Below are 13,341 nucleotides of genomic sequence, written 5' to 3' on the forward strand. Positions count from 1 at the left end.
GCTAAAGAATATCTAATATTTGAGAATTAAAAAAATAAAAACAACTTCTAAATAACCTGTAAGACAAAAAACATGTAAAGGGAATAAGAAAATATTTTAAATTAAGTGACAAGAAAATTTAACATATTAATATTGGTAAAATTCAGTTAAAGCAGAACTATGAGAGAATATTAGATTTAAAAGCTTGTATAAGAAAAGAGATATGTTTAATAACAGTGATGTATGTTTCAATTGCAAGACACTAGAAAATATGGCCAAAGTATGCAAAGTAAGTAGAAGAAATAATGTAACAGACATAAGAAATTAATGAAATAGTAAAAGGCAACAAAAATTTGAAATGTCATGAATTAGTTATTGGAAAAAAGATATTAAACTTAATAAGTCTACATCAAGACTCATCAAGAGAAAAGAGAAAAACTAAAAACTGACAATATTTGGAATGAAAGAGAGAATACCACTACGGTTCCTAGAGACACCAAAATAACATTGACTAAAAAAGAAACACAATGTCCGTTTCTCTGTGTGTGTGTGTGTGTGTGTGTGTTTTGTGTGTGTGTACACAGTATTCTTTTACAAAATTACCCTCACAGAAAAAAAAATGTGCCCACTGGTAATTACAAGATATTTACAAAAAAGTACATATTTTTATTTAAATTGGCAGATATATAGTCCAATGAAACAGAATAGAGAGCCCAGAAATAAACTCTTGCATATACAATCAACTTACCTTCCACTAGGAAACTAAGAATACACAATGGGGAAAGAATAGTCTCATCAAGAAACACTGATGGAGAAAACTGAATGCCTACAGGCAAAAGGGTAAAATTGGACACTTACACCATACACAAAAAATCAACTCAAATCAACTCAAAACTTAAATGTAAGACATAAAATTGTAAAATTCCTAGAAGAAAACATGGGAAAAATGCTACTCTACATTGGCCTTTGTAACAGTTTCTTGAACATGATAACAAAAGCAGAGGCAACTGTAGCAAAAATGCATGTGTAATTACATGAAACCAAAATACTTTTGCACAGCAAAGGAATCAACAAAGTAAAGAGACAACCTATGAAAGAAGAGAAAATCTTTGCAAGCCAAAAAAGGAGTTAATATCTAAAATACAAAAGGGACTCCTATAACTGAGTAGCAAAAAATATCACAATTTAAAACTAGGTAAAAGATTTAAATAGATGCTTCTCTAAGGAAAGCATACGAATGACCAACAGGTATATAAAAACGGTTTCCACATTACCAATCATCAGGAAAGTTCAAATCAAAACCACAATGAGATATCAACTCATAGCGGTTAAGATAACTATTGTAAAAAAATGTTGCTAAGGATATAAAGGAAATCCTCGTACACTGTTTATGGAAGTGTAAATTGGTTCAGCCACTGTGGAAACAGTATGGAGAGTCTTTGAATAATTGAAAATAGAGCTACTATATGATCCAGAGATTCTACTTCTGGAGATACACACACACACACACACACACACACACACACACACACACACACGTATATATACGAGATTTAATTTCATCTTGAAAATGTGTATCTTGAAGAGATATCTGCTTCCATGTTCACTGCAGTATTATATACAATAGCCAAAACATAGAAGCAACCTAAATGTCCATTGATGGATGAATGGGAAAAGAAAATGTGCTGTTTACATAAATGGCACCTTATTCAAATCTTTAAAAGACAGAAATACTATCATTTGTGACAATATGGATGAATGTGAATGACATTATACTAACTGAAGAAAGTCAGAATAAGAAGGACAATTGCCACATGATTCTACTTATATGTGGAATCTAAAACAGTCAAACCCATAGAAGCAGAGAGTAAAATAGCAGGTGCCAGAAGCTGAGGGGAGGGGAAAACAGTTAGGTGTTGATCAAAAAGTGCAAAACTTCAGTTACGCAAGATGAATAAATCCTAGAAATCTACTGTAGATAATAGTCCCTATATTTACCAGTACTGTATCATATACGTAAATGTTTGGTAAGAGATTAAATCTTATGTTGTATTCTTATCACAAAAATAATAAAAAAGAGGGTGGGAGGAAATTTTTGGAAGTGATAGATACATTTGTGAAATTGTGCTGATGATTTCACAGGTGTATACTTATTTCTAAAGTCATCATTTGTATACATTAAATATGTACAGCTTTTTGTATGTCAATCATATTTCAGCAATTTTTACAAAGAAGTTATTCAATAAGCAAAAATATGAATAAAAATGTTCTCCATCTCAATAGTCTACCAGGTATTAACATAATTTTACTAGCAAGTCAGTTTAGCAAGATCACTGAATACAAAGTAAACATACAAAATGATTTTATTCTATGCCCTTGCTACAAACAATTAGAAAATTAATTCTTACATATTATTTACAATAGCATAAAAATCAAATTTCTCTGAATATATTGAATGTTCGATATGTCTACATGGAAAATTCCAAACTAGAACTGAGAAAAATTAAAGGGCCAAATAAATGAAAGGGGCTGTCTTTTTCATGGATTGGAAGACCCAAGATTATTAAGATGTTGGTTGTTTCAAAATCTATGTGTTCAATCGATAAAGTCCCAATCAAAGTACAAGCAAACGAATGCTATCTCAACCACGTAATCAAGGTTAATATCTTCATGTTGATAGTCATGTTCATAACATTTACCCTTGATACAATGTGGTAAAATGACACTTCACCTCTGTAGTCATCCTCCAAATAACTCATAACCGTAGTTTAACCATTAAAAAATAAGACAGTCAAACTGAGGACCATTCTCCAAACTGTCTAAACCATATCCCTTAAAACTGTCAGGGTCATCAAAAGCAAGCAAAGCCTAAGAAACTGTCACGAAACAAAGGATATTAAAGAGACATAACTAAATATAATGTGGGATCTTGAATGAGATCATGGAACAGGAAAAACATACTGGGTAAAAACTAGTGAAATCTGAATAAACTGTGATTTAATTAATAATACATTATATTAATCTTGGTTCCTTAGTGGTGACAATGAACCATAACAATGTAATATGTTAACAATAGTGGACACTGGGTAGGGGTATATGGAAACTCTCTGTAATATCTCTGAATTTTTTGCGTAAATACAAAAATACCCTAAAATTTAAAAAATATATTAGAAACAAAAATGGTGAACTAGAAGATTGTAGAACATCTCAAAATTGTGTCCACTTAGTAAAGTAATAATGATGAAAAACCACTTTATCAGACAATTTAGAGTTGAAATTCCTAGAATGAGTTTGTCATGATTGTTCAGACAATAGAAACTAGTTTTCTACTTTATACAATTTTTACTCTGAAAATAATTTTAGAATAACCACAAAATATTTTCTAAGTATTGCAATAGTACATTAGTGTAAGATTATCATGTATCTTTCATGGCATTGTTCATTAGAAAATCTGAGATTACTTTTGCAAATGTAAAGTATTACCTTTATTTTACCATTATACAATTTGACTTTCATTCTAACTGGGAAGATATCAAATAATTTAATCATTCTTAATATTTCATTGTTTTGAATACATCTTTGAAGGTCCTGAATATTATAATACTTTTAATTATTGTGATACTTTCCATTTCAAAGATCAAATTAGTATGAGTGGGAACAGATAAATCAAGAATTAACTGAGAGCCTCTAGAAGGGTTTGATTTCTGAAGTTTCGGGTAACATACTGAGAGCAAGGGCTCCACAGTAAGCAGTTTCTAGTGGGCCATATATTCGCCAACATTTCTTTTGACCCCACTGTTTGTAATCTACTCATTGGGTGAAGTAGATTCTGTGGAAGAGTGTAAAAGCTTGATATATCCCTCTTTTCTCCACACTCTGCAAGATTTAATATGAAGATATCATTCTTATTCCTTAAGATGAACCCTCTATTAATCATTTTCCAGACAGCTCAGCAATAAACCTCTCGGATTTAACAAAACACATTAAAATAAAGGCATCCTTTTAAATTTAACTTTATCATGTGTAAAAAATATCATTAAATGAATTATTTAGGTTGAATTTATCACATCTAGCTCGTTAAAGATGCTCCTTAAAAGATTCACACTATTTCTACTTCACATAATTTTGCTTTGATGTTTGTTTCCAGTAACAATATAAACTGAAATCAGTATCCTTAGGACCTGTGTCACCCCACATACTAACTCAGATTTTGAAATATGCCCATATGGATATAAATGAAAAACTAAATAAGTAAATAAATGAAGGAGAAAGGATAGCTCCTCCCTGAAAAGTATGTACAATGAATACATGTAGAAGGAATTAGGGAAAAGAAAGTCATCGTTAGAAACTCACAATAATCACCCAGGCAAAATCCACTGATGAACAGAGAGGATATTTACAACGTCTCGAAGTATCTCCACAAAAATATTTATCAATTCTAAAGGAAAATGTGGTACCTTTACGGTAGGGAATGCTGGTAGACACCATCCTAAATAATATTTATGTCACCAATAATAAAATACAAAAATCATAATTCCTGACATGATACAGTACATTGGGTATATCACTTCTACAGTATTTTTGCCAAAAGTGCATGATCTCAATTTAATGAGACAACATCAGATAAACCAAAATTCACAGATATTTAACAAAAAAAATTTACTAGTATTATTAAGAAATAGCAAAGTCATGAAAAACAAGAAAAGACTCGAGGAACCGTCATTTGGAGGACACTGAAGTGACATGAGTAAATCCTATGAGGAATTCTGAATTGGATCTTAGGACAGACACACAATACTGTAAAAGAAAAGCTGATGGTATTCGAACTAATTGCATAATTACTTAATAGTACTATGCCAACATTAATTTCTTAGTTGTGACTCTTGCATTAGTCATGAAGAGGTTAATGTCAGAGAAAGCTGGGTGAAGACTACATGTGAGCAGCCTATTCTTTCCATAACTATTTTTTTAGCAGAAAGTCTGATTTAATTAATTTAAATAATTAAAAAGGGCTTAACACTGCTTTTCTAATTATTTCATTTACCATAATTTGTGCTGAACTTTTACTTTTTTCTTTTTTTATTATACTTTAAGTTGTACTTTTTATAACATTTTTAAAGATTTAAAATTATTTCAAAATTAAAAGTTAAAAACCAAGCAATTGATTCTTACATAATATGCTCTAAGTTGAACACATTGCAAAACTAAAACTATTAGCAATATAGTTGCCACAAATTATTAAATTCTCAAGGACTGCAAAATGAAAAGTAGAATTGTGTTTATGAAGTACTTTGATCAGAATCAAATTACAATGGAAAATAAGAGATGCTTCTTGGTTCAGATGATACGCATATCCTTTCACTCAACATAATCATACATACCCAACCATGTTTGCATTATTTTAAAATCTAATACATCATATTCTATTTATACAAATTTGAACAGTTAGCTAGACAATATTATCAATTTGAATATGATACTCCATGATAACACTGATGTACCTCATACTCATTGAAAGCAATTCTACCTATACAAAGAGGTTATCTAAGCCTCAAGCAAAGTTTGGTTGGGTATAAAGAATACATTGATCGTTTATGTAATAAAATCATAGAATGGGATATCAGAGGATTATGTTCCTAGGGAAACCAAAAGCAGATGAAAAGTAGACCAAAGGGTTGTAGTTGAAAGTGGAAGAAAAGCAAATTAATGTTGTTATAGTTTAATATATGTGAGACTAAATCTAGAAGATTACACTAATATACTCATTTGTTCCTTACAACTATGTGGAGTAGGTTTGATCATTATCCCAATTCTGTACACATGAAACCTGAGGTACAAGGAGGCTAAGTAAATCAGGTGTTATGGATTGAAGAGTGTCTCCAAAAAGCTGTGTCTAAGACCTAAGCCTCCGTACCTGTGAATGTGACCTTATTTGGAAATAGTTTCTTTGCCGATGAAATAAGGTTAAAATGAGGCAATAAGGGATTGGGGTGAGCCCTAATCTAATGACTTCTGTCCTTGTAAAAAGAGGAAAATTTGGAAACAGATAGACACAGGAGGAGAACACTACCTTGTTGTGGTGATAGAGACACAGGTTGGCATGATGTGTCTATCAGTCAAGGAATGCCAATAATTGCCAATAACTTCTTGAAACTAGAAGAGTAGCATGGAAAAGATTCCCCCTCCTTGCCACCAGAAGGAACAAACCTTGCCAACACTTTGCTTTTGAAATTTTAGCCTCCAGAACTGTGAGGCAATATATTTATTTGAAGGCACTCCGCTTGTGAAACGTTGTTACAGCAGTCCTAGAAAACAGTTTACAGGACTATGAAGTGCATGTATTTGAACTCAGCCATACTTAAGATTCCTCGAATTTAATCTTACTTTGTAAAATAAATCAATCTGACGAAAGCCTTAAGACATGCATCGGACCGAAAACACAGAATGAAATCCTGTGTTCTCCTGGCATTTAATCTGGATCACATATTATGATTACACTATGATAATTCTGGAGCACATGTTCTCCTGAACATGATAGGCAACAATAGCAGGTTGCTAGGCAGCCCACAGCTGGGCTGCAGCAAAGGAGGCAGCACGACCTTGCACTGGCCCAAAGAAAGACATACTCTAGAGTACATTCTGAGATAAAACGGGTGGATCCCGCAGTTGTTGTGGATTCAAATCTCCTTCTCTTTTCTATATCTATGTGTGTAGATATATGTGTGTATATCTGTGTGTGTGTGTGTATGCACACACGTGTGTATTTAAATGCACCTACTTTCTTGACCAATTTAAGAAAAGAATTACTCCTTTGAGGTGGTCCTTCCTGTCTAAGCTTGAGTTTCTATTTCAATAACTGCAATTTCATCTTGGTAGGCTGCTCATCCGGTTAGGGTTGCTGTTTCTAGACTACACCTTAGCAGTGTGGAAATTACTGATGCACAGATCCTTTGTGATCTTATATTGGAATGTTGGTGTTTCACCCGTATACATTATGTTAAATTCTAAGAAAAAAATGCACCTCATAGGTAATGGATGGAGAAACACTGATCAAGACATTTTTGGATTCTAAGTTACCAAAGTATTGAACAAAATCTCTCAGAAGTACAGTGCAGCCAATGTCAAATGGGAAAACTGTTCATATATTATGAACTTCTAAGAGTAGTAACATCAAAAGTTACATAATAAACAATGGCTCTGATTGTCCATCATCCCGTTCATTTAACTGGAGAAAAGCAAATAAATACCGACTTAGTACACAAGGTACTGAAGAGCCTAATAAGACTCAAAATTCATCATTAATTAATTGATCCTGAAAAACATGTTCCTATTCAAGTAATGTCTGGAAAAAAAAAAAGACAGGATAAAGGGAGATTTGAAAACTGTTTCTTTATACACATCAAAGTTAGCAAAGCCATCCACTATGTGTCATCTGCAGAGGTGTTAAACCAAAGGACTTTTTCGGGACCATCTAACTTGGGTAAATTCTTCAAAGGCACATTATTAGGAAGGATGTTATATTCTTCAGTCAGCGCTCCAGAATCACCATTGAATGGAATTTATGGAAACCCACTGAATTTCAATAGCACGCAAAGACCTAGAGCAAACTCTTGTGCTCCTAGAAGTAGTTTTAGAAAAAGCTTAGCTCAATCCTCAGACAATATTATGCATATTACTAGTGACAAAAATGGTAAGGTACCACAACTGTTCACATTCCATTCAGAGTTCATTTCTTGCACCTTCATCTATAACCAGATCACACTCCTTAATTAGAGCTATAGATATTACAGTCTTGTAAATACTAACAGCTATCCATTAGAGTACCTCTGCACTCATGTATGCTAACAAGAAACTATCAGCAATAAGAAGTATGAAATGAGAGTGAACATTTGGGGTAAGGATTTATTAGGTCTTATGCTGCTAGTGTAAAGAAATTGGCTTTATAATGGCCCAGGTGCAACTTTCACTTTAGGTTATTGGATGGTTCGTCTTTTTCTACTGAAATCAAGCTGGCCTCAAGTTTCTGGGACTGTGATGGATCACAATTAATGGAAATAAGAATCCACCTGCTGATGTATGTGTAGAAGATGATGCTACAGTTTGGGCTAAGGATAAAGCTACTAATGAGGACCAATAATTAACTGATAATGAAAGTTATAGAACAGAAAATGAACAGACCATGAACCATGATGCTAAAATAGATACCTGAGTGAAGGTGTGAATAATATTTCCTTGTCTTCTTTATCATCTTCTGATAACAATGATTTAAGTGAAGACTTCAGAGAATATTTAATAGGTGCAAAAGACTTCAACAGAACTTGAATAACTCTAGAGGAAATTTATCTCAAAGAAGAAAAATATGAAAAGGTACCACCCCAGAATATATCTGATTCTCACAAGGAAAATGAAAAATCATTCAGTGAAACCGATAAATAGATATAAACATCTCTAACATGAGTGAATATACAAAACATACTTCTAGGAATAATTTGATTTTACCAGACACAGATTTTAGAGCTGGTTCTTCATTTGGACTCTCCATCTGATAGCTGTAATGGAACATACATGTGGAAAGAAGAGGGCGTGGAACCCACTGGAAATGTCTATCCAATTGGGAGTTATGAGTCCTATGAAATGAACAGCATACATATTTTGAATAATCTTGAATTATGTGAATTTGAAGATGATGGCTTTATAATACACATCTTGAAAATGTGGAGCATGAAAATATGAACTGCTTTGACTGACCAGACAGAAGTGTTCAACAGCCTCAGGAAGAATTTTGGAAAAGGTCACCCTAGAAGTTGAGTAGACAGGAACACTACCATCTCAGTCATCCTAACCACTATAATTATCATGGAAAAAGTAATATGAGTGGAGGCTCTCCCTATAGTGAACTTTCTTTGGGTCATTTTGAAAGCTATGGAGAGACACCCCTTTTCCAGGTTCAGAAAATGTTTGTAGATGTACCAGAAAATGCAGTGATGCTGAATGAGATGACCCTCCAACACATGGTTCAGGATTGGACCTTTGTAAAAACTCAGTTACTCAAGCTGAAACACCTCCTGCATCAGCATGAAGGAAATGGTTCATGGCATGATATTCAACTATCATTGCCATCTAGTACATAACCAGAAGTTGGTGATGAAGTATAGGAGAATGAAGATTTATTAAATGAAATAAAATGAGTTAAAGAGAAAATAAACACAAAAGATGAAAAGATCCAACAAATAGAACTTCAGCTTGCAATTTACTATAACCACCACCAAAAATTAAGGAGGAAAAATGCACACATACTGATAAATATACCAAAACACCCTGGAAACAAATTCCTCCTCAAGTGCTACAACCTTCCAGCAGCCTTCCCAGACCAACAGACCATGCCAGGAGAGAATGAATATAGCCACAACATAGGGAGATCCCCAGCGAAGGTGCAATCCAAGACATGTGTCAGGGCTTCGCATATCTGGATGAAGGCTGTACATATGACTTGCAATAAGAAAGCAACTATGGTTTGGAAAACCAGCCTTTTTCATCAGGCCCACATTAACAATGGCTGTGGCTAAGAGTACATTTTCTGAAACAAACTTCAACATGACTGTAAATGCTCAAGAGCCTTATCATTTGCCAAGTGATAAAATTAGTGACATGCAGTTTATACCCACTTTTCTTCAGACACCTCTCCAGTCTAGTACAGTAGACCAGGCTAAGAGAGTTAGAAGCTGTACATTTCATCTCATGTCCTTGCAGCTTTTAAAGCCATCCATCTTGATTCTGTGATACCTCCTCCAGTTTCTGAATCATCTCCAAGCAGGACTCCCACTTGGAAGAAGTCTTTGATAATCACAGCATGTAACTCAGCAAAACTTCAGTCAACATCAAATAAGAAAAAAAATCGTACAACTAATCGGAATCTGAGAGTGCCTAAGCTCTGCCACCCTTCAGGTTCTTTCAAACAAAAACAAATAAACAACCTCCAACAAGAGCCTCAAAGCTTCTAAGCCAAACAAGCATCTCAAACACACTAAGACAAATAAAATAAATCATGTAGAATCCAAATGGCAATTTACATTTTGGGGATTCTTTGGCCTCTAATCATTATTCCAGTCTTCTTAAACCAAAGATATATTAAGTACATAGCCGTCACCTGCCAATTTGTTTTTTAAAAAACCATCTGTTCTGTAATCATTTTATATGCTCTTTGCTAATGTAGTACAGGCTCTATTGAAAACCTGGAAATTTTAAAATTGAAGTTGGAAAGCTTCTACTAGTTTCACTCTTCCATATTCTGGTTCCAAGTACATGTCATTCAAGCATACTTATCTCAAGTAAATGCAAATGTTTGCTTACCCATTTCAGAGGCCTGCCAAAGGCTCTAATCATGTTATTTATCCCCCTGTACTTCGGAAAATTCATATTACGCTTAGCAGGCAAGAAATATGGTTTCCTGGCTTAATCCTGTTAGAATCCCTATTCATTGTAGTTATTAGAACCTCACTCCTTTTCACTTGTATCCCCTGTGAATATGGCTATGATTTTAACTAAAGACACGGGAATTAATGGAAGTTCGTAGTCTGTAAGTAGAGTTCTGGCCAATGCTTTATATATTTAAAAGGTCTATACAAAAACTTTGTGATGAATAAAGGAGATTAGGCTTCTAATAAATAAATAAATATTTTAATATTTGCATTATTTAAATATATTTTAACCTTTAAGGTTTCTCATTCCTTGAATTCTTTGAGTTTAGGTAATTTCAGTAAAAATCATCAGGTGAGATACAGATTTTAAAGCTTTTTGAGGTTGCCATATGATGTGGAAACTTCTATCCTTAAATGATAATTTGGAAAGACAATTATTTCACTAAATTAAAATGTTTTAATTTATGAATTTTGTTGAGAAATTTTGACTGGGTAGCAAAAAAATAGGTAATATGGAAGTAAATACAAATATTTTTATACAGTCCATGGTTTTTTGTTTGTAATAAATTTTAATTTTCAAAAATATTTTGTTGAGGCAAAACGTATATAATAAGCTACACATATTAAAATGTTCAATTTAATAATTTTAACATACATATACGTGTGTTTTATATATATACACACACATACAGCTGATCCTCTGTGCCTGTGGTTCCACATCAAAAAATTCAACCAAATTCAAATTAAATATATTCAAAATAATAGTAGTATATACAGTTTATGTTCTAATAAACAGAGATAAACTTTCTTGAAAATGTTTCTAATTATTTTAGAATATTTAGCTATGGTTTGGCTCTTTTCCCCAGCCAAATCTCATCTCGAATTGTAATCCCCATAATTCCCAATTGTTAAGGGTGGGACCTGATGGGAGGTGATTGGATCATGGGACTGTTTCCCCCATGCTGTTCTCATGATAGTGCACACTCATAAGATCTGATGGTTTTATAAGTGTTTGACAATTCCTGCTATACACACTCTCTCTCTCACCTGCCACCACATAAGACATTCCTGCTTCCCCTTCCGCCATGAGTATAAATTTTCTGAGGCTTCTCCAGCCATGCAAAACTGTGAGTCAATTAAACTGTTTTGTCTTTGTAAATTATGCAGTCTCAGGCAATTCTTGATAGCAGTGTCAGAATGATCTAATGCAATTGTTTTTAGATTATTTCAGATCTCAGTATCAATAATTCAATTAGATCATCACTGAATTAGTTCAGCAAATATTCTTGTACAAATACACTATAGTGTTGCAAAATTAGTATTTGCAATTGATCATTAACCATCATCTCTGAAAATGTACTGTTCAAATAACCCAATTATGTATTAGCAAACACAATTAAAAATAAAAAACACATTTTACAATTTATTAAAACAAAATAGGAAAAAATGTAACAAAAAATACAAGATTACAATAAAAAACAAGAATTCATAAGTAAAATTTTAGAAAAACTAAGTAAATGAAAAGGCATACTGTGTTCATAAATTTAATCATTTTATCATTTCATATTCAGTATGTCTATTTTCTCCAAAATGATTTTTATAATTACACAAGGTCTCAATCAAATCTCAGTAGCAATTTTGTAAAAATTGATTATTCTAAAAACATATAAAGGTTGGAAAGGCCTAATACAGTGAAAACAAATTTGTAAAATAAGGAAGTTGAAACATTTAACACTATGTGGTTTTGAGAATTAATTTAGACTGGGAGCATCATATAATTCATCAAAAATATTTTAAATAAATACTACTTAAAATAATTATTGGGCACAGGTATTTTATCAATAAACTGGATTATAAAATTTGATCTTAAGACCATGAGTAATGTCTATTCTTTTAAGTGCTGTCTGCTTACTAATGAAAAAATATGGCTTAACAAAATTAGAACCAAGTTAATGAATGAATATCCAATTATGAAATTTCCAGAAAAGCAAGGATAATCATCAAAATCTAATAAAATAAACTAAAATAACATAAATAAGACATCTTTAGGCAACTGTAGTTACTTTGTTTTATCTATATTTTGTATATATACAATACATATACTTCAGTAAGAATTTATCAAATGCCTATTGAGCTGATCACCAGAAACTGAATTGAATGGAAGCCTTCATCAAATACTTACTGAATGCCAGGCACTGAGTTGAACACTCAGATTCAGACATGAATAAAGCTAGGTGCCGTGGCTCATGCCTATAATCCCGGCACTTTGGGAGGCCAAGGCGGGTGGATCACTTGAGGTCAGGAGTTCAAGACCAGCCTGGCCAACATGATGAAATCCTGTCTCTAATAAAAATACAAAAATTAGCCAGGCGTGGTGGTGCGGACCTGTAACCCCAGCTACTAGGGAGGCTGAGGCAGGAGAACAACTTGAACTCAGGAGGCAGAGGTTGCAGTGAGCCGAGATCATACCATTGCACTCCAGCCTGGGAGACAAGAGTGAAACTCCATCTCAAACAAACAAACAAACAAACAAAATGAAGAAGATACGCAGTCAATTTAGTTGTGGTGCATAACGGTGGGGGTAAAATAAGAGAGGAAACAAAAATAGAATTGTATTTTTTATTTTATGGAAAGTACAGGCTTGTCTGAGGCTGAAACATAGGCAAAGGCTGAGAATATAGAGAGGAAAAGATTTCCTCTGTTTCGTGAGTCATGAAACAACAAATTGTACTCTGGTTCTATTAAAGGCATATATTCATAATAGAGCATCTTCTGTCTTTGCTACTCTTGGATTATAGGAATATTATGAGTAAAACCTCTATGCTTAATCACATTCTAAAACCTTTTCATCAAAGCTGTAAAGTTACCCTCGGTCTGTTTAGCATGAGTTTTCATGGCTGCCCCGAAACCCTGAAGTGGGTTTTCTTTTCTCCATCTTCTCAGA

At 33.3% G+C, this 13,341-nt stretch overlaps 1 pseudogene; it reads left to right on the forward strand.

Annotated features, from left to right (window-relative positions):
- The first annotated feature begins 7,010 nt into the window (after positions 1-7,010).
- Positions 7,011-10,111, forward strand: LOC105480996 (serine-rich coiled-coil domain-containing protein 2 pseudogene; annotated as a pseudogene).
- The last annotated feature ends 3,230 nt before the right edge of the window (positions 10,112-13,341 follow it).

This window comes from Macaca nemestrina, chromosome 14 (assembly GCF_043159975.1).
Source record: "Macaca nemestrina isolate mMacNem1 chromosome 14, mMacNem.hap1, whole genome shotgun sequence".
In the NCBI taxonomy this organism is placed as follows: Eukaryota; Metazoa; Chordata; class Mammalia; order Primates; family Cercopithecidae; genus Macaca; species Macaca nemestrina.